Source organism: Triticum dicoccoides, chromosome 4B, assembly GCF_002162155.2.
Source record: "Triticum dicoccoides isolate Atlit2015 ecotype Zavitan chromosome 4B, WEW_v2.0, whole genome shotgun sequence".
NCBI lineage: Eukaryota > Viridiplantae > Streptophyta > Magnoliopsida > Poales > Poaceae > Triticum > Triticum dicoccoides.
Genome location: NC_041387.1, coordinates 432,267,593 through 432,292,264, shown reverse-complemented (window position 1 = coordinate 432,292,264; position 24,672 = coordinate 432,267,593).

Sequence of the window (24,672 nt, the reverse complement as noted above, 5' to 3'; positions counted from 1 at the left end):
TATTTTTGTACAACGGTCGCTAGGTCGGTGAAGCGTGTAACTTCGCAACGACTGATGGCGTTTATGATTCCCTTGTCCGTGCAATTGTTGCAGAAAATTGAAATCACGCTTTCTTCACGGCAGTCCTTTATCCTGTTCATAACAAGGAGGAATCTGGCCCAGTAACGATGTACTGTTTCATCGGGCTCTTGCCGTATTTGAGATAGATCGCTTATGTTTGGGTGGGCAGGTGGAATTAAGTTCGGAACCCCGCCCGATCTGAGGCTCAAAGGCCAAGAAGCTTCCGGATTTGGAAGCTTGGTTTGTTGGATGCTTTCCAACGAATCTAGTCCGATGCCTGACTCTAAGTTCAATATTTGATTGGCGTCCGTCCCTCCGCGGGAATCCGGCATGGAGGGATCGGGAATCCGGACATAGTTGGTTTTCAACATAGAAGAAGAGTTGCCGCATTGTTCCTCTACCACAACAATGTGGTGGGTAGCCTGGGGAGAGTTAATTTCTCTCAGGTCGGTTTTAAGCCCAATCTGATCGTAGTCTGTAGCGACTCCCAGGGCGGCGATGCGATCCAAGAGCTCGTTTACAGAGCAGAGCTCAATCGGATCTAACTGCTCAGCGAATTCCGATCTGATGTGAAGATCGCTTTTGATGACCTGAGAGGTCACCATCGGAGCGGTGGCCGAACAGGCGGTCATAAGAAAACCACCTAGCCGGATAGTTTGGCCGGAGGCCAAAGCTCCCTTGACGACGGCGCCGTCTTTAAAGACGGGAAAAGGCATCCTTCCTGATTGCGACGGCATAGAGGAACTCTCAATGAAAGCACCAATGTCAGTGTCAAAACCGGCGGATCTCGGGTAGGGGGTCCCGAACTGTGCGTCTAGGCAGATGATAACAGGAGACAAGGGACACGATGTTTTACCCAGGTTCGGGCCCTCTTGATGGAGGTAAAACCCTACGTCCTGCTTGATTAATATTGATGATGTGTGTTACAAGAGTAGATCTACCACGAGATCAAGGAGGCTAAACCCTAGAAGCTAGCCTATGGTATGATTGTTGTTCGTCCTACGGACTAAAGCCATCCGGTTTATATAGACACCGGAGAGGGCTAGGGTTACACAGAGTCGGTTACAATGGTAGGAGATCTACATATCCGTATCGCCAAGCTTGCCTCCATGCCAAGGAAAGTCCCATCCGGACACGGGACGAAGTCTTCAATCTTGTATCTTCATAGTCTTGGAGTCCGGCCGATGATGATAGTTCAGCTATCCAGACACCCCCTAGTCTAGGACTCCCTCAGTTGCGGTTGAGGTCTCGGCCACAGGCAACATAGCCCTGGCCCGCAGCTAGCAGACGTTTGCCCGCGCGTGTGGCCTAGGCATGTGTTGCACCCTCCATTTCAAGTATGATGGCGAGGTGACCCTCTACGTGAGGGTGTTTGGGGAAGATGGTCGCCGCGCCGGGTGCTGCCCCGAGGTCAATGACGGCGAGGAGGTGCTTGGCCTTGGCGATGGTCGCGACGAGGATGAGGGCGAAGCCGCCCTTGGTGCCTGTCATGCCTCGTCCAGCTACGACAACTCTTCCTCGGGCGACAACTCCAGCAGCGGTGGTTATGACCAGCCGCCATGCCACCGCGCCCACTTTGAAGGTGGCAGCGGGTCCTCTTGTCACCGCGCCTCCGTGAAGCGCGAGGAGGGGTCCGGCTGAGCTCGTGGCGGCCCCAGGAGCCCCCTCGCGGGGACCAGTGTAGGGGCACGCGCCACTTCTGTTTCGTTCTCCCTTTCCTTCCTGCACTCAAGTGAGACAAGTATGGGGCCCCATAGGGGTGTGTAACAGGACTATGTTTCCCCAGTTATTGTGCTTATGTTTATCGATCCTGGATTGCATCGTAGCATCTTTTCTTTTGTGGAAATAACTTATCTTGCCGTGCTCAAAGTAGCCTCATGTCGGTGTACAAAAGTAGGGGCACTCCTTTTTACCCCTTTAGTCGTGCACGGACAGTCGGAGCTGCACCCACGCCCACACTAAGCGGGGCTGAGGAGAGGAGCCGAAGACACAAGGCGACTGGAAGCAACGCCAAGGCCAGAAACGCAAAGGGCAGAGGGGCGAGGTGGACTCCCCCGGCAAGAGCCTTGCCAGGGCAACTTGCCCAAAACCAACAGAGCGAGCCATCCTTGAGCCCACGGGTTCCAACCCAACAAACTACATTGGGACCAGGGGTCGGGAGGCACCTCCGTGGTGGCATGCAGATCTTTGTCAACACCATAAATATGTGAGATCAGATGAGGATCGGAAGACGGCGACCCTCGGCGGGATCTCAGCCGAGGGAATTCACAAGACCCCCGGAAAGCTCCTTGCCAGGGACGACTGCAACGCCACTGCAAGACCCTTGTCGGGCCCCCAGCAAGACCCTTGCCGAAGGCATCAACAGGGCCACTGCTAGGCCCGCGCCAGCCAAGACTCCACCGCCGTTCGCATGCAACTGCCAGCCAAACTAGCTAGCCAGGTGCCTGTGTGGCGACATGCGGCTTCCATGCCAACTCAGCAAGCACCTGCATGGAGGCATACAAATCTTCGTGAAGGTCCTGCCACCATGCCACCTCAGTAGCCTGCCTGCCTACATGGCGCTGCACGCATCGCTGGCCTGGGTGCATGTCGAAGCGAGGCGGAGCGGCAACGGACGGGACGGGCCTGGTTCCCGCCCCCGATAAAGCTAAGGGACACCTAAGTAGTGCATTTAATGCACTTTGTCCTGTAATGCCGTGCGATAAGCTCGCGCACTGTAGGCCTTTCCACCTCCTGTGTGCCACTGTGGCAACCCCTTTTTCCTATAAAAGGAGGCCCGAGGCGACCAGGAGAGGGATTCGGCTTTTTGGAACTACGAAGCCCCCGTAGCTAGTTCGAGAACTCAAGATCACTCAATACATCCACCAAAGCAGGACTAGGGTTTTACGCATCCTCGCGGACCGAACCTGGGTAAATGACTCGTGTGCTTCCTGTCAGACCTGCTCTTTGCACAACTTCGCTCCCACCGACCGTAGAAGGGATCAAAGTGACCCCATAGGTGTCGTTCTCGCCGACATCTTTGGCGCGCCAGGTAGGGGGTGGCGCAGTTGTGAAACTCTGGTTTGATCGAAGCAGCCGTTCTTCCAAGGAAGAAGACAATCGAGCTTGACGGCACCATCTGCGCATGTGGTGGACGCCCGTGCGACGACCGAAAAGCTAAGTCATGCGAGACTTTAAGCAATTTCCTTTTTATATCTGAGGTTATTATCGTCGAAGGTCCTGCCCTATGTATGAAAGCCTGCACGCAAAGGGGGCCCTTCTGCAATTGGCAACACCCTTGTTCTATTTCGAGTCTGCTCAATGGCTCAAGCGACTACGTCGAGAGTGGTAGGGTAGCCTAGCGCAATTGGCAACGCTCTCAATTCTGACTCGAGTCAAGTTCGACAGTTCGAGCGGCCGCGTTAAGATCGGTAAGGTGGTTCGCTCGGTAGCAAGCACACCCATCATGCCATTGGGGATCCGTCCTCAAGGTGCCGCCCTGGGTTTACGCACTGGCAAGCCTACCTGGCTAACGTAGGGTGAACATACAAAGGGAAGATCGAACAGGAAGATAACATGCATCATGTCAAAAGTGCTGCAAAGTTATATTACATCAATTGTTGCTGTGGTTCTAACTAACGATAAAAAATGTCTTGGTCATGAACCTGCAGGGGCAATGCGAGACGGGGTGCCTAATCTCGGTGCTGGCCCTCTATCCTCTGGATTCCGCCGATACGGTTGATGACGGGCTTGATACGCTCCCTGAGCGCTGCGAGGTCCACACCCTCCGGTAAGCTGTCCAACACGGCGTCGAAGTCGAGGTCGGGGTTCCAGTACGCCATCTTGGTGAGGACCTTGGTCATGGCACCCTGGCAAAGCCTTCAGGCCTCATCGGCCAGCGAGGCCGCCCGATTGGAGTGGAACTGCTCCAGGGCCCCGAGGACGCCCTCGAAGAAGATGGTCAGCTAGGCATTAGGGCTGACATTGCGTTCCAGCGTGTACCTCGCGTTTGGCATCCCCATGGTAGGCAACTGCGTGGTGATCCTGCCGGCGATGTCTTCGAGGCGCCCAATCCAGCGGTTCTCACCCTCCACAAAGTCCTTGTGGTTGGCGGTCTCGTTCTTCCGCAGCTGCTTCTCGGCCTCCAGGTCCTTGGCCAGGGTCCCCTCCTGGGCCTGGGCCTCCAGAGGCATCCCCTCAAGACCCTCCAGCTTCAGCGTGAGGTCTTTGATGGCGTTGTTGGCCTCGGAAAGCTGCCCGGCCCTGCTGACGGTCGCGCCTTGCGCATCCGTTAGGGTGCCGTTGAGCGTGTCCTTCTCCTTGGACAGCTTCAGGGCCTGGTCCTTCATCTCGTCCCGCTCCACCTCCAGCTCCTTCATCCTGCCAGCGTGAACCAAAGCCTGGGCATTGAGTGCCTCTTTGTGCCTCTGCTCCAGCTCCCGTGTCCGCTACACGATGATCTTGTCCACCTCCTCATCCTTTCCACGGAGCGTTGCAACAAGCTTCTCCTCACGCGCGGCAAGGTCCTCCTCCTAGGAGTTCAGCGCGGCCTGGTGCTGGGTTCGAGCGGCCTCGGCTGCGGCGGCCAAGTTCTCCGTTGTCTCCTGGGCCTTCTCGATGTCGGCCCGCTTCATGGTGAGCTCCACCTCGCGCTTGGCCAGTTTGCCCTGGGCGGCCTTCAGCTCCTCACAAGCTTGGTGAACCAAGTTTGCTTCTCGGCGACGTGTCCCTTGAGGTCCGCCGCTACCTTGTCCACCGTTGCCATCCTGGACTTGGCCTTGTCCAGGCGGGCGCGGTGGAGCGTCTGGAGCTTCCAGAAGTTGGCACCCATGGCCTGGAGAACCCGCTCCTCCTGAGAACCATTGCCGCCAATGCTCGGCTCGTCAACAACCTCGAGCCCAGCGGCGGCGAGCACCTCCTCGTCAAACACCTCTCCCTCGATGGGTGCCCTGGAGCTCGACATCCCTAGGAGGTGGACGAAAAGGTCGTCGCTCACCTTCAGATACCTGCCGGAGCCAGAGGCAGCAGAGGAGGAAGGCTGGTCATCAACCACCTCCTCCTCGGCAGCGGACTTGCCGGCCTCCCCGGCAGGTGATACGTGTCCAACGTATCTATAATTTTTGATTGCTCCATGCTATATTATCTACTGTTTTGGACCATATTGGGCTTTACTTTCCACTTTTATATTATTTTGGGACTAACCTATTAACCGGAGGCCCAACCCAGAATTGCTGTTTTTTTGCCTATTTCAGTGTTTCGAAGAAACGGAATATCAAACGGAGTCCAAACGGAATGAAACCTTCGGGAACGTGATTTTCTCACCGAATATGATCCAGGAAACTTGGACCCCACGTCAAGAAAGCCACGAGGTGGGCACGAGGTAGGGGGCGCGCCTGTCGGTGGAAAATGACACCTATGGGATCACTGGAATCCCTTTTACAGTTGCGGGGGAGGGGGGGCGGAGATCCTGAGAAGAGCGGGACTAGTAGACAACACAAAGGGATTTACCCAAGTTCGGGCCACAAAGATGCGTAAAACCCTAGGATCCTACTTTTGTGGATGTATTTAGTGTTCTTGAGCTCTTGAACAAGCTCTGGGTGCTGTGGGGTTCGAAAGAGCCGAATCCTTTCTCTGTGTGCCATGTGCCTCCTTTTATAGGCGAAAGGGGCTGCCACAGTGGCATACAGGAGGTGGAAAGTGCTACAGCTTTGTGAGTTTATCGCTAGTATTACAGGACAAGACGCATTTAATGCGAGGCTTAGGTGTCCCTTTGCTTTATCGGGGACGGGGGCGAGGCCCGTCCCGTCCGTCGCCGCTCCTCCTCGCTTCGACACACGCCCTGGCCAGCGATGCATGCGGTGCCATGTAGGCAGGCAGGCAGCTGAGCTGGCGCGGTGGTGGAGCCTCCACGAAGGATTGCATGCTGCTATGCAGGTGCCTGCCTAGCTGGTTGGGTCGGCAGCTGCATGCGAATGGCGGTGAGGACTTGGTTGGCACGGGCCTGGCAGTGGCCCTGCCGGTGCGCTTAGAGAGGGTCTTGCTGGTTCGCCCAGCAAGGGTCTTGCCGGGTGGCCCGACAAGGGTCTTGCCGTGGCACGCTGGCTTCCCCGGCAGGGATCTTGCCGGGGGTCTCGAGGGTTTCTTCGGTGAGGATGGTTTCCTTCCTATCCTCATCTGATCTTGAGCATTCTATGTCTTCACAAAGATCTGCATGCCACCACGGAGGTGCCTCCCTAGCCTTGTACCAATGCATTTGTTTAGCGTTGGTGGGCTCAAGGCTAGCTCACTTTGGCTGGCGCGGGCGAGCTGCCCCGGCAAGGGTCTTGCCGGGGCTGCTGAGGCTGCTCCTGCAAGGGTCCTTGACGGGGGAACCTGCTACACTTATCTGATCTTTGTGCCCTTGGCCCTTGTTGTTGCTTCGTTTGTCCTTGTGGTTTCGGCTTCTCTCCGGCTTCCCTTTCTTGTCGTGTCTGTGCGTGGCCGTGGCAGGAGGCTCTAACTGCCCGTGCACAAGTAAAGGGGTCAAAAGCAGAGCCCCTACTTTTGTACACCGACAGGAGCACCCAGGCCTGGCCACAGATAAGCGCAGCACGTTGTTGGGCCATGCCCAGAACGGCGCGCATGCATTTGGGGCAGATTTTTACCGCGACCACTGTTCCGTCCGCTGCGCTTCCCACGATCCGCATTGAACGCGCGATGTGGGGGTCGTGCGCATGCATGACGTGGGCATGCTGGCGTCACCTCGTGGTGGACAGTAAAGAGGTGGCCTGTGTATCTCTTCGAGACCGCAGGGCCGCCTCCCATTTACTACCTTCGCTTGGGAACCATTGTTCCACACGTCCCCCTGCACCCGCCCCTCGCGCCACGTTCGCGGCATGCATAACGCAGAGCGAATGGCAGGCGCGTAGGACATGGGAAGTCACACGTGTGCGGGTCGATTCCCACGCGCCTTCAATGGAGCGGGGAGGGCGGTTGACGGCTCTGCTCGCTGTCACTTCAACGAGCCGGATTGGCCGAGGATGGGCGGCCGAGCCTCGCCCCCGCCCCTTTATAAAGAGGGGGGGAGGAACGGTGCCTCTCCACTCTTCGCCATCTGCCTCTCCCCATTCCTGCTTCCCTTCTTCATCTGCCATGGCGAGGGGGCGTGGCGACGCATCATCGGTGGCGGCGAGGGTCTCGGCCAGGCAGCGCATCGCTCCTCCCCAAGAGCTCGCAACGGCGGAGCCGGCCGCTAGAGAAAGGGGGAGGAGCGAGGTCGAGGCCGTCGCGGTGCCCAAGGGAGAGGAGGACGGGGCGGCAGATCTGCCTTGCCTCCTCCAGCAGGCCCTCCTCCGATGGAGGGCCAAGGTAGGGACAACCCCTGCGAATTCTTCGTCAGGCTGCGCCATCCGCCGCGCCGTCGCCTTCACCTTCCAACCCCGTTTGCGCGGAAGATGGAGCTGGATCCGCCGCAGGCGCTGCGGCTGCACATGAGGGGTTGTGGGAACAGTGGCACGTGGGTCGACGTCGAGTTCCCCGCCCCTCACGTCATGTACCTTCACCGAGGGTGGAAGACCTTCGCTCGCCTCCACGGCTTGACGGGTGGGCTCGCTCTCCATTTCAAACTAATGGAGGGTGGCCTCCTCTCTGTCAAGATCTTCGGGCACTTCGGGACCCGCGTGAGGTGCTGCGTAGAGAGCTCCTCCAATGATGAAGATTCCTCCTCAAGCGAGAGTGGCGAGGAAGACAACGGCAGCGACGACGAGGGCAGTGGGAGGCAGGATGACGAGTACGACTAGGTGTCAGGCGCCGCTCCGAGCGGCACCGGCGACCCCATCATCCGTGTCGCCGGCTCCTTGAACTTCTCGGGGTCGTCTCCTTGGGCGGCTGGCGTAGGGAGGCTGTGGAAGAGGAAGAGGATGAGCGGCAAGGCCATCAAGTCGGAGTACGCGGGCATCGATGCCTTCGTCGCGTGCTGGCGTCCTGCCGCCTCGTCTTCGAGCTCTGCCTCCGGCGCCGCCATCACCATCCAGCCCTTGGACGGCCACCGAGATGTTCTCTTGGTGTCTTCTGCCAATCGTAGCTCGCCTAGGCGCCCCTTTTGCCCTTCTGCTTTCTTGTTCCATTTCCTGAGGAGAGGGACAAGAAAGGGATTACGGGCACCTTATATCTTTTTAGTGTTGTAAGCCTTAGGCCTTTGTTAACTTTAGAACTTGTAATCCCCTTGTTCATGTTTTTCATTTCGTATGAACTGTACCTGTACGGGATGTTTTTTAATGAAAAAGGGATGTTTGCCGGGATTTTTGTTCACGGGAGGAATCCACGACAAGTAGTGAATCCTAGTTATCTTTAAGACAAACGCTTTTCCGCCCAGCAACAGGCCTTGTCGTCTCCCCACCTTGCTCAATCTTTCTCCTGCTCTCGGCAGAGGCGGGGATGAGGTGGGCTTAGGCTCCCTGTTCTCCTTCTTTGCTGCCGTGGCTACGACCAAATTCGGACCCAGGGGATAATCCCTGGGTACCGTAAAGGGGGAGCATGACAGCTTAGAGAAAGAACGGGGTTTCACGTATCCCAGTCCATAACGAAATGCATGACGAAGGATAAAGGACTTATCTAGATCTGCAGCCCCTGGTGACCTTGGCTTGCCGTGAAGGGACCCTTTTTCTTGCAGCCCCCGGCAACTCTGGCTTGCCGGGGTCTGGGCGCCGGTCCATTCCCTTTCTTCCAAAACAGCTCGGCAAGAATAGTTGCGCGCCCTGCGAACCAAACAATACAGAGAGGAACAGAGAGACGCGCATTCGACCTCTAAGCTAGGGGTTAGTCGCCGCTAAGCACTATCAACCCTAACCAAGGAAGAGACTCAATCTAGCATGCATGCTATAACTTAAGGCACCAGTGCTTCATTTATTTATGCTCAGGGTCTGCGCCTGGCTTTGCACAAACAGTTACATGCCTTGCCGGCAAGGCTTAAAGGGTGGCCTGCCGGGTGGCCCGGCATCCGCGCCTTATGGGTAAAACTTGCGGAGATGCTCGATGTTCTAGGAGTTGCTCGCTGGAATGGCATCTTCGGTCCCCAGCCGGACTGCGCCGGGCCTGGTGACTCATGTTACCCGATAAGGGCCTTCCCACTTTGGCGTCAACTTGTTGGAATTCTTGGCCGACTGAATGTGCCGAAGCACAAGGTCGCCTTCCTCAAAGCTCCGGGCATGAACCTTGCGGCTATGGTAGCGGCGCAAGGCTTGCTGGTAGCGTGCTGCTCTCGCAGCTGCCTAGAGACGATCTTCCTCAAGGAGTGTCGTCTCATCTTGCCACAACTGCTCTTGCTCAAGCTCATCATAAGCGAGCACTCGAGGTGACCTGTATATGAGTTCTGTGGGGAGAACTGCTTCTGCCCCGTAAACCAGGGCAAAGGGTGTGTCGCCGGTGGCTCGATTTGGCATCGTTCTGATCGACCAAAGTACCGCCGGCAACTCATCAATCCAGCGCCTTCCACTCTTGCGCAGCCTGTCAAAAGTCTTCGTCCTTAAGCCTCGCAGGACTTCAGCATTTGCTCTCTCCACTTGGCCGTTGCTCCGTGGGTGTGCCACGGAAGCAAAATAGACCATACTATCGAGATCTTCAATGTATTGCATGAAGGCATGGCTTGTGAACTACGTGTCATTGTCGGTGATGATCCTGTTCGGCACCCCAAAACGGCACACTAGCCCCTTGAAGAACTTGACGGCTGACTGCGCAGTGACCTTCCTCACTGCTTCCACCTGTGGCCACTTTGTGAACTTGTCAATTGCAACGTACAAGTACTCAAAGCCCCCGACAGCATGGGGGAAAGGGCCCAATATGTTGATCCCCCAGACCGAGAAGGGCCAGGAGAGAGGGATAGTTTGAAGGGCTTGAGCCGGTTGATGGAGCTTCTTTGAATGGAACTGGCACGCTTCACACTTAGTTACTAGCGCCGTCGCATCCTGGAGGGCGGTAGGCCAGAAGAAACCTTGCCGGAAAGCCTTGCCGGCAAGGGCCCTCGACCCTATGTGGGAGCCACATATGCCTCCATGTATCTCTGCCAACAACTTTAGTCCTTCCTCCCGGGAGATGCACATTAATTTCACCCCATTCGGTCTCCTTCTGTACAATATGTTATCAACGAATTGGTACAGAGCAGACCGGCAGGCTACTCTTTCTGCCTCTTCCTGCTCCTCAGGAAGCTCTCCTTTTTGAAGGAATCGGATGGTGTGTTGTGCCCATGCCGGAGCCTGTGGCTCGACAGCAAGGACCAAAGGCATCTCTTCTGCCGCGGGGGCGGCCGCCTCCATGGCATGACCTGAGGTCCTGCCGGAGTCGGTTGCCCTGCGGCAGGATCGGCATCCACGGCAACATCTTCGCCGGTAATTATGGGGAGCTCGGCGGGGAAGTACTTGCCGGGGCCTAGCTTCCTCCGCTTGCTCTGCCCGGTCGGCGGCTCAACGGATGGTTGGGTCAACTGAAGCACAAAAGTACCTGGTTCCACAGGTAGCTTGAGGGCAGCGTGCTTTGACAGGTAATCGGCGACGTTGTTCTCCGCTCGAGGGACATGCTCCGCTTGTATAGCGTCAAAGCGCTCCTCCAGTTTCCTCACCTCATCTACGTAAGCTTCCATCAACGGGCTTTGATAATCTTTGTTGATCAGCCTGACGACGAGTTGTGAGTCGCCCCTGACGGTGAGCTTCTTAACTCCGAGGTCTACCACGATCCTGAGACCGGTAAGCAAACCCTCGTACTCGGCGGTGTTGTTGGTCGACATCTCCCGGGGGAAGTGCATCTGGATGACATACTTGAGGTGCTCTCCGGTGGGTGCGACAAGCAGCACACCAGCACCGGCGCCATGCAGCGAGAAGGCACCATCAAAGTACATGATCCGGTTGCAGCTCGTTTCCTTGCCGGGGAGAGTGGTCTCCTGTACCTCTTCGTCGGGTGTCGAGGTCCATTCCGCAACAAACTCCGCCAAGACTCTGCTCTGAATCGTCGAGGTACTTTCGAACTTCAAACCAAAAATTGACAGCTCCAGGGCCCATTCCACAATCCTCCCCGTTGCATCTGGGTTGTGTTGTATACGTTGCAATGGGAGGCGGGTGACCACCGTGATCTCATGCGCTTGGAAGTAGTGGTGTAACTTCCTCGAGGCCATGAGGAGGCCCAAGAGAAGCTTTTGCACACCTGAGTACCTCGACCTAGCCCCTGCAAGAGGGAGCTGACGAAGTGCACTGGGTGCTGCACCTATTCTTCTTCTGCGCCTCTTCACCCGGTTGCGTGGGTCCTGTCGCGCCGCCGTCGGCCCCTGCCGGGGACTCGATCTTGGCGGGATCGAGCCCTGCCGGAGAGGGTTTCGGCCTGCCATCTGTTGGCTCTGCCGCTTTCGCTGCCTTTTTGTCGGCCTCTCTCTGCGCCACTAGTGCGGTGCTAACCACCTGATTCGTTGCCGCTAGATAGAGTAGCAACGGTTCTTGTGGTTTGGGCGCAACCACCACTGGGGCAGAGGAGAGGTATCTCTTCAAATCCTGCAGCGCTGCCTCGCCTTCTGGGGACCACTCCACTGGCCCTGCTTTCTTCAAGATCTTGAAGAAAGGAAGGGCACGCTCCACGGACTTGGAGATGAACCGGGTCATGGCAGCAGCGCAACCAGTGAGTTGGCGCACGTCCCTGATCCGCTTGGGTGCCTCAATCTGCTCGATGGCCTTGATCTTATCTGGGTTTGCTTCAATCCCGCGCTGGGACACAAAGAACCCGAGAAGCTTGCCGGACGGGATGCCGAAGACACACTCCTCAGGGTTCAATTTGAGGTTGATCTTCCGCAGGTTCCCGAATGTTTCCTCCAGATCTTGCACAAGCGTTGCTTTGTCCTTGATTTTGACCACTATGTCATCCATATAGGCTTCCATATTTCTATGTAGCTAGGGCTCAAAACCAATTTGGATTGCTCTTGCAAAGGTTGAGCCAGCAGTTTTCAACCCGAAAGGCATCCGTAAAAAGTAGTACGTACCACACGGGGTGATGAATGCCGTCTTTTCCTCGTCTTCCTTTGTCATGAAGATCTGGTGGTATCCCGAGTAGGCGTAAAGGAACTATAACAGGTCACACCCAGTCGTGGAGTCAACAGTCTGGTCGATGCGCGGCAATGGGAAAGGGTCCTTTGGACAGGCCTTATTGATGTCTATGTAGTCAATACACAACCTCCATTTCCCATTTGCTTTGCGCACCACTACCGGATTGGCCAACCACGTCGGATGGAGTACTCCCCTCACCAAGCCTGCCGCCTCTAGCTTTCTGATTTCCTCCGTGATGAACTCTTGCACTACAAAAAAAGACACATCTGTGACATTTTGGGCCGAACGATTTTTTTTTTCTGTCATACATATGACACTTCTATGACGATAATTGTGACAAAACCCGGTATCATCATAGATGTGGTGGGCTCCTACTTTTATGACAAAAAATCATGACAGAAAATGGGCTTTTCGTCCTGGGCGGGCCGGAGACGCAGTTGCTTGACATTCTTTGGGCCATCCATGATGGAAAAAACCGTGGTAGAAGCGAGGGGGAGGAAAATTTCGGGGAGTTGCCGGTTACGGTGGGAGGTCGGGGGCCGAGCGATGCGCGTTTCTCTCGTACATGTACGCGCGTGTGTGCGAGGCGTTGGCTCTATCTGAACCCGAGCGAGGCGTTGGGCTCTAACTAAACCCGAGTGATTGCACTGCAGGCTACGCGTTACTGAACCCGTGCGATCGATCGATGGCTTTTAACTGAACCCGATGGAGCGATTCCTTCGCTACTGCTACTAACTGAAGCCGGCCGATTGGATGAACAGTGAGCGTTGCGGGGCAGGGGGAGGGGGGGTTGGATGAACAGTGAGCGGTGGCGTTGCCTCCGGATGAACAGGACCCCATGGTATGGAGGGATGGATGAATAGTAGACGGTGGAGGGGTGGCCGTGGAGGGGTGGTTGAATAGGTCCCCATGGTGTGGAGGGCTGGATGAACAGTAGACGATGGAGGGGTGCCCGTGGAGGGGTGGTTGAACAGTAGCCGATGGAGTAGCACGCGGTGGAGGCTAGATGAACAGGAGCCCGTGGAGGCTGGAGGAGGTCGACGGTAGCCCATGGAGGCTGGAGGAGGTCGACGGTGGAGATGAACAGTATCCCGTGGAGTCCCATTTTGCGGTACGCCACAACCCTCCCGATGAACAGGACCCCCGTTTCGACCATAGGACGTCCGTTTCGTCCGTTTTGCGGTACGCCACACCGCTCCCGATCAACAGGACCCCCATTTCGACCGTAGGAGGTCCGTTTTGTCCATTTTGCGGTACGCCACACCCCTCCCGATCAACAGGACCCCCATTTCGACCGTAGGAGGTCCGTTTCGTCCGTTTTGCGGTACGCCACGCCCCTCCCGATCAATAGGACCCCCGTTTCGACCATAGGAGGTCCGTTTCCTCCATTTTGTGGTATGCCAGCCCCCTCCCGATCAACAGGACCCTGTTCCGAACGTGGCCGGTCGAACACAAGGCCGTTTCCTCCGTTGTGCAATACGCCAGGCCTCGTTTCCATTGCCTGTTCCGTCCAAGCCCTCCCGATGAACACGACCATGCATTTCATTCCGACCCAGCCGGTTGGCTCCCCATGAACACGACGACGACGTTGTTTCTCCGTTCTGACCCAGCCATGTACGTATGCACGATAGGCGTTCGAGACCCTACCCGTATGTACGTACGTGGCCGTATTTTCTTTCTTGCACCCTCGCCGCTATACGTACATGTACATGCTACGTGCGCACCTCTACTACGACACGTGCGCGCCTCTACTACAACACATGCACGCCTCTACATCGACCAGTATGTACGTACACGTTCGCGACCAGAATGACAACGCTACGTACGCTTCAACCAAGTGGGTCCCGACTGTCACGCACTTCCTTGCCTGCGAAGATGTAGCTGGTGGGTCCCAGCAGTCAGGGGGGCGAATCGTTTTTCTTTTGCCCGAACGCACTCCTTTGCGTGCGAAGATGTAGCTGGTGGGTCCCAGCAGTCAGGGGGCGAATCATTTTTTTGCCCGGACGCACTTCCTTGCGTGCGAAGGTGTAGCTGGTGGGTCCCACCAGTCAGAGGGGAAACATTTTTTTCACGAAATACGGTGGCCCGTCCGGTGGGTCCCTGCTGTCAGGTGGAGGAATAATTATTTTGTGCGTAATAAGGAGGCACTTCCTTGCTGCGGCCATGGACCTAGCTGTCAGCGTCTCCACGCACAGTACTCTTCCGATCACATTGACCACGCCGCGCCGAGAGCACCACGGCGGTGGACGACGGCGAGGCCTAGGAAGGGGACGACACGGAGGCAGGGAAGACCCAGTAGTTATTTCCCACGCGGAGGGGAGTACGACTGTATGAGGGTTTACTGGTTCGTCTGCAGTCGCCGGAGAATAACAGCAGGTGTGGGTGAGTAGAGGGATGGCTAGGCCAGCGATGGGAGTACGGTGGGGCGGTGAGGCCTGCGCGGCAGCATAGCCGGCCGCGGAGAGGAGGGAGCAGGCAGTCCCGCCGGCTTGTTTGAGCGGCTAGAGCACGAAGAGCAGAGATTGAAGAAGCACGACGGCCATTCGATGGACATCCAACAGTCACTGCTTGTGCGTCAACCTTTTTTTCGGAAATCCTCAAATCTGTGGAAAACAGCATACAACCCATCTGCCATTATTTCGAATAATTTACAGCCCATTTGCTAATTCTTAAGGTTTTTTTTGGAGCCCGTATTCTTTTTGTTAGCATTATAGCCCATATTATGGCCACGATTAAAAAAATATACGAAATTTTGCATATTTCGGTGTGGTTCGAACTGTTTTTAATCCCAAAATTTCAACTCACATTCAAACTGATTTTAAAAATAAATGTATATCAATATAAAATCCAACAAATTCTCCATGCATAAAAATTAATGTAATTTAAAATCTTGAAATGAAGAAAAAGATATTTGAAACTAATTGTCGGTTTGATGTGTTTTAAAAATGTACAGCCCATTTCTCATTACTGATGGGCCATTTTCTCGGCCAGCCGAATGAAAGCTCTCCTCGTCTTGAAAGATTTGTAGCCCAACAGGCCTGCCAAAGCGACTTACATGGCAAATCACAAAAAAACTGGTCTGTGGCCGTGGACCCAGCTATCAGCCTCTCCACGTACAGTACTCTTCCGATGGAAGTCGTTCCTTGACAATGTTGACCACGCCACGCGGAGAGCACCACGGCGGTGGACGACGGCGAGGCCTAGGAAGGGGACGACGCGGAGCCGGGGAAGACGCGACAGTGGTAGCCCGTGCGGAGAGGAGTATGAGGGTTCACTGGTTCGGCTACGGTGTGAGGCTGCCGTCGCCGCAGGGCTTGGCCAGCAGTGGGAATAGTAGGGGGTAGTGAGGCCTCTATGACAGCACAACTAGCCACAGGAGGCAGGAGCATGCGGCACAATCGGCGCTGCTTTGGGCGGCTAGAGCAAGAAGACCAGAGGTTGAAGAAGCACTACGACCGTTGGATGGACATCGTACGGTCACGGGAGCTAGAATCGTTCATATTGACTAAGTTGACTTAGTAGGCCCACAAGATAGCCTCCCACCAAGGTGGGTCCCAGCTAGCCGGGGGAGTATTCATTTTTTTGTGCGTAGTAAGGAGGCACTTCCGGTGGGTCCAAGCTGACAGCGGGGGGAACGTTTTTTCGCGAAATACAGTGGCCCGTCCGGTGGGTCCCACCAGTCAGGGGGAAACGATTTTTTTCGCAAAATACTGGTGGTCCGTCCGGTGGGTCCCTGCTGTTAGGTGGAGGAATAATTATTTTCCGCGTAATAAGGAGGCACTTCCTTGCGGCTGCCGTGGACCCAGCTGTCAGCCTCTCCATGTACAGTACTCTTCCGACGGAAGTCGGTCATTGACCACATTGACCACGCCGTGCCGAGAGCACCACGGCGGTGGACGACGGTGAGGCCTAGGAAGGGGACAACGCAGAGCCGGACCACGGGAGGCAGGAGCAGGCAGTAGCATAGCCGGCCACGGGAGGCAGGAGCAGGCGGCACGACCGGCGCTGCTTTGGGCGGCTGGAGCAAGAAGACCATAGGTTGAAGAAGCACTATGGCCATTGGATGGACATCATACGGTCACTGGAGTATTGACTAAGTTGACAAAGCCCTCCATCCCCATCAACTTAGTAAGACCACAAGTCAGCCCAACAATATGGTGGGTCCCAGCTAGCAGGGGGTATTCATTTTTTTGGGCATAATAAGGAGGCACTTCCTTGTGTGCGAAGATATAGCTGGTGGATCTGACCTGTCAGCGGGGGGAACATTTTTTTCGCGAAATACAGAGGCCCTTCCTGTGGGTCCTAGCTGTCAGGTGGAGGAATCATTATTTTGTGCGTAATAAGGAGGCATTTCCTTGCGTGCGGCTGTGGGCCCAGCTGTCAGCCTCTCCACGCACAGTCCACTTCCGATGGATGTTGTTCATTGACCATGTTGACCAGGCCGCGCCGAGAGCACCAGGGCAGTGGACGATGGCGAGGCCTAGGAAGGGAACGACACAGAGCCAGGGAATACTCGGCAGTTGTTTCCCACGCGGAGGAGTACGAGGGTTTACTGGTTGGTCTACCGTCGCCGGAGAATAACAACATGTGTGGGTGAGTAGAGGGATGGCTAGGCCAGCGATGGGAGTACGGTGGGGCTGTGAGGGCTGCGCGACAGCATAGCCGGCCGTGGGAGGAGGGAGCAGGCAGTCCCACCGGCACTTGTTTGAGCGACTGGAGCATGAAGAGCAGAGATTGAAGAAGCACGACAGCCATTGGATGGACACCCAACAGTCACTTCTCTCGTGTGTTGACTAAGTTACCAGGGCGTTGCGTGTGCGTCGACCTTTTTTTTATGAAACCATAAGCGTCAACCTGTAGTAGGCGCATAACTCAGCCTCAAATCTATGGAAAACAGCATACAACCCATCTGCTATTATTTTTAATAATGTACAGCCCATTTGCTAATTCTTAAGTTTTTTTTGGAGCCCATCTTCTTTTTGTTAGCATTACACCCCATATTGTGGCCACGGTTAAAAAGTATGAAATTTTGCATATTTCGGTGCGGTCAACTTTTTTAATCCAGAAATATCGATTCACATTCAAACTATTTTGAAAAATAATTTATATAAATATAAAATCCAAATAATTGTCCATGCATAAAAATCAATGGAATTTACGATTTTGTAATGAAAAAAATTGAAACTAATTCCCGTTTTGATGTGTTTTAAAAATGTACAGGCCATTTCTGGGCAAACCGAATGAAACTCTCCTCATCTTGAAAGATTTGCAGCCCAACAGGGCAGATAAAGCAAGTAGGCCTTGTTTGGGTATTTCTTTAAAAAAATAGAACTGGGCTACCCATTTTTAGCAAGAAAAAAACACAACTGGGCTCATGATGTGGTAAACATAAATAAAACCCTAGCTAGATGGGCCACAGCCCCCGCACAGTCCCGTTGTTACCCTGATCCATCGCTAAAACTAGTATAAATAACAATTGCTTGTTCCTCAAAAAAAATGCGCGACTTGCTGGGTCCCTGGTGTCAGCCGCTCGTAGTGTAATTCTCTCGTTTATTGACTACGTTGATAATGGCGTGAGCCCCAGATGTCCAGCCATTAGGAGGAACCATATTTTCGGGCTTGTACTATAGAGGCACTTGCTTGCGTACTGCCATGACGCTAGTGGGTCCCTACTGTCATCCTCTCCACGTACAATCATCTCCTTGTTCCTCTTGGTTGTTGACGACGTTGACAACGCAAGAGGGCGGCGCACCGCGCATGGCGAGCGAACCAAGGCCACAAGGCGGCGGACGACAGCGAGGCCTCGGACGGAACGAACAGGAGCCGTTGAAGATGCGCCGGTCTAGTTGTAGGCGGAGGGGAGTACGAGGGTTGACTGGTTCAGGCGCGGGTGGGTGTTGGGGCTGACGTCGCCGGAGAATAATAGGACGTGTGGGGGAATAGAGGGAGGGACTGGCCAACGTTGGAGGGTACGTACGGTAGGGCGGCGGAGGCGCAACCAGCCATGGGAGGCGGGAGCAGGCGGAGCCGAAGGGGTGGTTTGGTTTGGGCGGCTGGAGGAAGAAGAAGACAAGAGATAGAAGATACACGACAGATGTTGGATGTCAACCCAACGACTGGTAGGCAGAATCGTTTATTAACTGGCTAGTAAGTCGACACCACCTTGGATAGGCTATTTCCTTGCCGGTCCCAAATGTCAGAATCCAAGTCTGTCACGGTCATGCGGCCTTTCCGATGAAAATTTACAGCCCATTTGATGTGCTAGTTCGAAATAAGTTTGTGGGTGCTGGTGGGGGCTAATCACTTCGCTTCTCTAATGCACAGTGAGCTCATGCAGCCGGCGAGAGTGATGTTATTTCCCTTGGTTGGGATTTGTTACAATATTTCACTCTAAATTAAACGAATGGCAAGCCATTTGCCTTGTTTCAAAGAAAATATGACAGTCACAGCCGAGTTGAAAAGGGCAGGAACATCTAACTCCATCTTACAAACTGTACAAAAGCACGAGGTTAATTGTTCATCAGGTTTACAAAAAAACCCAGATTGAAAAGGGTAACAACATCTAACTTGTAACACCCCAAAAATTTTAACCTTGTTTTATTAATTAAAATTTTGCCAGGAAACTTAAACTTTTATTTCTGGATTTTGTTTTGATTTCAGAACCAATCTTTCTTTATTTTTATCGAGTTTTTACCCCAAGTGAAAACTTTCCAATTATATTATTGGACTTGTTTACCCTCTCGAGAAAAACATTTCTATTATCAGTGGATTTATTTGAACAATTATTGCTCTCTGAGCTTTATTCCTTAAAGTGATTTTTCATTAGTTTTGGAGCTCTATTTGAACTACAACCATTTGATAAATTTATTTAAAATTCCAACCAAAATTTTGGGATGACATATGATGTCCCTAAATCACTTTTATGCAAAAATATTCCTTAGCCATTTGGAGATTTTGAGTTTTACCACAAGTTTTTTAAATCTGGTCAAATTTCACTTTTGCACTGCAACCTATTTAAAAACTTCTTTAAAACTTCCACCAAAATTTGGGGATGTCAGTAGGAGTATATTATTCATCTTTATGCAAAACCTAGTTATGTCCTTTAAATTTTTTGAGTAAATCAACCTCATTTTCATTCTGGCCCAGTTGGGTGTATTCTACTGCATCCCTAATTATTTCTGCTCTAGTGACCATGAGTTTTCTCCTGCTTGTAGTACACCTTACCAAACCCTTAAGTCCAGGAGGTTGGACTCATTGGAGCATTTTTGGTACATGATATTATGCCCTTTTCCTTCTGTCCAGAACTGGAGTTTTGCAAAGCTTACACTAACAAGTTTCTAGATTTGGCCAACTAACCTTGCCATGCTCACCTGCATCTAAAGAGACCCTAATCTGGAGATTTTGGCCCCTCCAAGAGTTTCCTAGATGCTCTTGGCATTCTATCAAACACCTTGAGTGCAGGGACAGTTTTGGCATGATTTTAGTTTTGCACTGTGATCTTGCCCCTCTGGACATACTGGCATGTCCACTTAGCTCCTAAATGCCTCTAACCTAGACCTGCTAATCCCCAGCCCCACCCAAGCCACCTGCCTGCCTGGGCATTTCGCCGAACACTTGGCATGCATGCTCTGGGCGCGGCCACAGCACGCGTTTTGCATGTGCGTGCACGCGAGTCGCCGCGTCCCGCTGCCGCCTACCCGTGCCCGTCCTGGCCTCTCCCCCATCCTAGCCGTCGCGCCCGACCCCTCCCTCACTGCAGTGCCGCCCTGGCCCCCTCCTGGCACTCTACAGCGCCACCACTACATGCCGCCACCGCCGGCTCGACAGCTCTGCCATGGACGGCGCCTCCCGAGACACACCAGTGCACCAGCTCGCTCAAGGAACAGCCCGAGCTCATCCACGAGCTCGTCCGCTAGCGCCTGTCGCCGCCACGATGCCCTGCAAACTACAGCAAGGCGGTTCGCCGACCTTATCTCTGGCCGCCGCGGAACCGACCTTGTTGTGCTATAAAAGCAGGCCCCCGACCCATCCGAGCACTCAGGCGACCTCAGGCCACCCCCATAGCACCCCCACAGCCAGTAATCGTCGGGGGGAAGCCGTCTTCCCCGACTCCGGCTGGTTCGGCCGCCGCCACGCCCCAGCGCCATGCGTCGCAACCAGGGCCTCCCTCGCGCATCCAGCGCCACCAACCTACTCCTCTCAACCCTGCGGAGCCGCCCAGCCTCCCAAACACGGTCGGGAACCACCGTAGCCCGAGCCCCTAAATACACCAGAAGCTACCTCCGCCAAGGAGCTCGCCACCAGCCTGGCGACCACCGGGAGGACCGCCCTAGACCCGCGGATCCATCCCTGCCCTCGGATGCCCTCGAGGAGCCGTCGTTCGCCGGCGAGGATCGCCGGAGCTCTGCCTCCGTTCGGCCAAAGGAGAGGGAAGGCGGGGAGACCGGTCAAACCTGACCAGTGGGCCCCCTGGACCCACTGTCAGTGACCGCGGGCCGGTCCACGCTGGCTAAGTGGAAGCGTAAAAGCAAAGTACGCCTTCGACTTGTTCAGTTTTCGAAACGTTTTTCTTTTTTTCTGTTTTATTTTAAAAATAGAATTTGACCAAAACTTTGACTGGTTATATCTTTTAAAATAAAACTCCAAATGAGTTGATTCTTTTTCCAACCTCTCTCAAATTTAGTCTAGTTTATTTTAAGATTTATTTGAAAAAATTTCAGACAACTTTTTTACACTGTTTTGAAACTATGTTTTAATTTGAATAATTTCAAAATTAGGTTTTTGAAGAAGAAGTCAACTTTTAAAAGGCACACCCTACTTGCATACTCTTGAAGGCAAGCATTCTGAACCCTGGCATAATATTTTTGTGTGTTGGTTAATACGAGTATAACACCACCTTAATACGGAGAACTCGTTATTTTATGTGGTGATACGATCATTTGCATGAATGCATATTGGAGACTTCCTTGCTGTTGGAAGTGGATATACTTGTGATAGTAATCGTCCTCGTATGCCTTGCATGCATGCCGGAAAGAAATCCGGGAAAGCCTCTGCCTTGGGTAGGCATGAGCTTGTCTCCGGTCTTCATCGGGACGGTTATGTCCGGTATGGCATAGTAAGGTATAATGAGTGGTGATTTTGTTGGTTGAAATATTTTTGTTATACATATCATGCATGGAATTTTTAAACCTCCTGAGTCGACCGTAGATCGAGTCTTGTTCCAGTAACCCCCATGCTTGTTTCATACTACCACTTGTCCCTGCCACGGGTAGGGTACGGTTCAGTAAGTTGTCAACCCCTTCCTAGCACACACCGTACAGAGAGGCCATGGTGGAAGATACCGGATGCATCCGGTAGGCATGCCACCTGGTCCGGGGGCATGGGTGTTTCCGGTTGGGACCGAGAGGGGGGCACCCCTTAGAGCGTGTGATATAAATTTGATCCCATGCTACGCGAGGTTGTAGCCTCCCCACTTAGAGTTTTGCTTAACAAGTGTCATGGGTGATTCCAGACACCGGTAAGTTAAGCTGGTGTGTGCGAGTTAGGCGTGTTTTCAATTAAAAGACTGTAAATGGAATTAGTCCCGATGGACTAAAGGAATCCATTACTCGTGGGTAAAGAGTACACCCTCTGCAGAGATTATATCTATTCGAATAGCCATGTCCATGGTTAAGGACTACAGTTTGGGATGGGTCAAGTGTCGGTCTTAGTGTCGGTCTTCGGAGGAGAGACTACTAAACCAAAACATGGATCATGATGTATGATGATTATGATTATTATTATTATGGACTAACCCCTTTATATTATTTGAAGCATTGAGTATCCCTGGGACGGTTCTACCTTCTAGATATTCATTGTGATTATTTTCTTATAAGCCCTTTATGTGGTGTCGCTCAGACGCCCGACTATGGCATGCTTATTATTTCTTTACTTTATAAGCCCTTTATGTGGTGTCGCTCAGACGCCCGACTGTGGCATGCTTGTTATTTGTTTACTTTATAAGCCCTTTATGTGGTGTCGCTCAGACGCCCGACTGTGGCATGCTTGCTACTTGTTTACTTTATAAGCTCTTTATGTGGTGTCGCACAGACGCCTGACTGAGGCATGCTTTATATTATTATCCTTTTGAGGCGTCGCTTCAGACACCTGATTGGTACATTCTATTTTTATTCACTGATTGCATATTCATGTTTTATATGAACAACCTGCCTCCGTGCATCATGGATTTTTATTTCGTGACTAATGTTGTGATCATAGAATATTTCAGAGCATGATTATCATTTGTTATATTATACCCGTGTTCATAATGTTTGCGAGTACATTCAAAGTACTCACTAGCTTGTCCTTGGCTATTGTCTTGGCCAGATTTCTTGCATGGAGAGGAGCGTTGTGATGACAGCCCTGGAACCTAAGGAACGGTGATAGCAGCCTCGCAAAGATAGAAGTTAACCTGGTCAGCTTTTCCTGTGGGAAATGGAGTCCCATAGACGCTGATGACCCACAAACCGCTTCCGCCATCAACCACTAGAAACCATTTGTTGTACTCACAGGACAGAATGGTCTTGTACTACAAAATTGTACTTTGCTTGGAGTTTCTGTATCGAGTTGGTGCTTCATCAGCTAACAGTAATCCTGGGGCTGATGAGCACAAGGGCCATTTTCTGGGAAACTACCGAAAACCGGTCCTGACATAACTCCAGCACTGTTTTCGGCAGTCACAGTCAAATGGATCGGTCAGGTCCATAGAATGAACATCTTGGGTCGTAAAATTTACTGGATTATGACCACAGTATGTTGTAAATAGAAGTTCGGCACGTTCAGAAGCTCTTTTGCCCACCTGAAACTCCTTTTTTTTGCTCTTCGACATACCCATCCGTCAAAACCATGCTGCTGATAAACTTAAGCCAGATGGACAATAGTAACCTCGCATTCAGCAGGAAGAATGTGACAAATCTTGTGTTTGCACGGTTGGCTACATATCATTCTAGCGTTATTGTCTTCAATCGAATCTCATGAGAAGTGAGAAAATCCCGATGCTTACGAATCCACCAATTGGTTATAACTTTCTTGCCCTATCCTGTTGCCTAAATAGACATGAAGATTGAAAGCAGTTAAGGTCTAAAAGAAGAGTGTCGAAAGAGCAACAGCTGAACGGTTAATTCTAGTACACTATATGCGGGCTTCCAATGTGCATGAAATTATCACCTTTATATACAACTTCTCCAGACATGGAAAGCATTGCAACAAGCCAATAATCTTGTTCAGATCAAAACTATTCATTTGGATATATAAGATCTTGACAGAATCTAGCACCATTGATAGGCCATCCATGGAGAAACTCTTCATTGAGCATAGAACATAATATTAGTACAAAATGTGTACTCCAAGATGATATATAAATTATGCGCAAAAATTTAAAATGCAGCTTATGGTTACAAGTGTAGATGATAATATAAAGTACCTGAAGAACTGTGTAGCCAAACACCATATTGAAATGAGCACAAAGATCATGTATTACACCCAAGGTCTCCAGTTTAGGCGCAGAGAGGACAGTTATTTGCAACGGTGAATAACTAGAATCAAAGATCAACCTTTGAAGTGAAGGGGCATCTTGGATGATGAGCTGCCTTCCGACAAAAGAAATTCCAATTCTTACAAGGTTAGGCGACTTTATTTGGAGACAACCGATTCTAACTATGAAAACAAGCACCAAGCACTCCAGTGCAGGGCAACTGGAGTGGATGATGCTGTGCAATGAGGCCTCCGATATACGAACCCACACAAGTGAAAGTTTCTTGAGAAATGGGAGTCGAAGATTTAGTACCAGATTGTCTGGTAGGTAGCACAGCGCAAAGGTGGCGGCGTGGAGAGAGGAGGAAAACTGTGAGATGGACATCGGTGCTGAGGGCACAAGTTCATGGCGTTCCGTATGTGGTATGTGATTTCCAGGGGAATAGTAGAACTCAAGTAGCTGTAGTTCTGTGAATTCAGGGGTTTTCAGCCAGGCGTCCACCATGCAGGGCAAGGTATGCTTGATCAGGTAGCATGACGGGATGCAGAGGCTTTGAACGGAGCTCTGGTGGGAGGAGATGATGGCTCTGGAGATTTCAAAATCATTGAAGAGAGATAGCTGACGAAATTCGAGATTAAGGGGCACGACGCACAATAGAGGGCGCCACCGAATTGAGAGGACTTGGGTGTGGCAGCAATCCTTGGTGGGGAGAAGCGAGATGATCTCCCCAAGGACGGCGTCTGGGAGATCGTTGATGCGGTCCACCCGAGTTTCTACGGGTTCCTGGGATCCAGTGGGGGTGGGGTCGCCGCTTCTCCCCGTGATGCCGGGTGCGGGATCTACAACAGGCGTCGCCGCTGGCGGGAGCCTCATATTCTTGGCGCTGGGGTTAGCCGACTCCATTTTCCTCGAGGGCGTCGCGTCGCGCTCACGGATTTGAGCAGAGTAACGAATGACGAGCCTAGTTGTAGTGCGAGCGAAGAAGAAGGGGAGCTGGGGTTTTCTGTAGGAATGAGGAAGAAGGGGAGCTGGGGTTTTCTATAGGAGTGAGGTGAGGAATTTGGG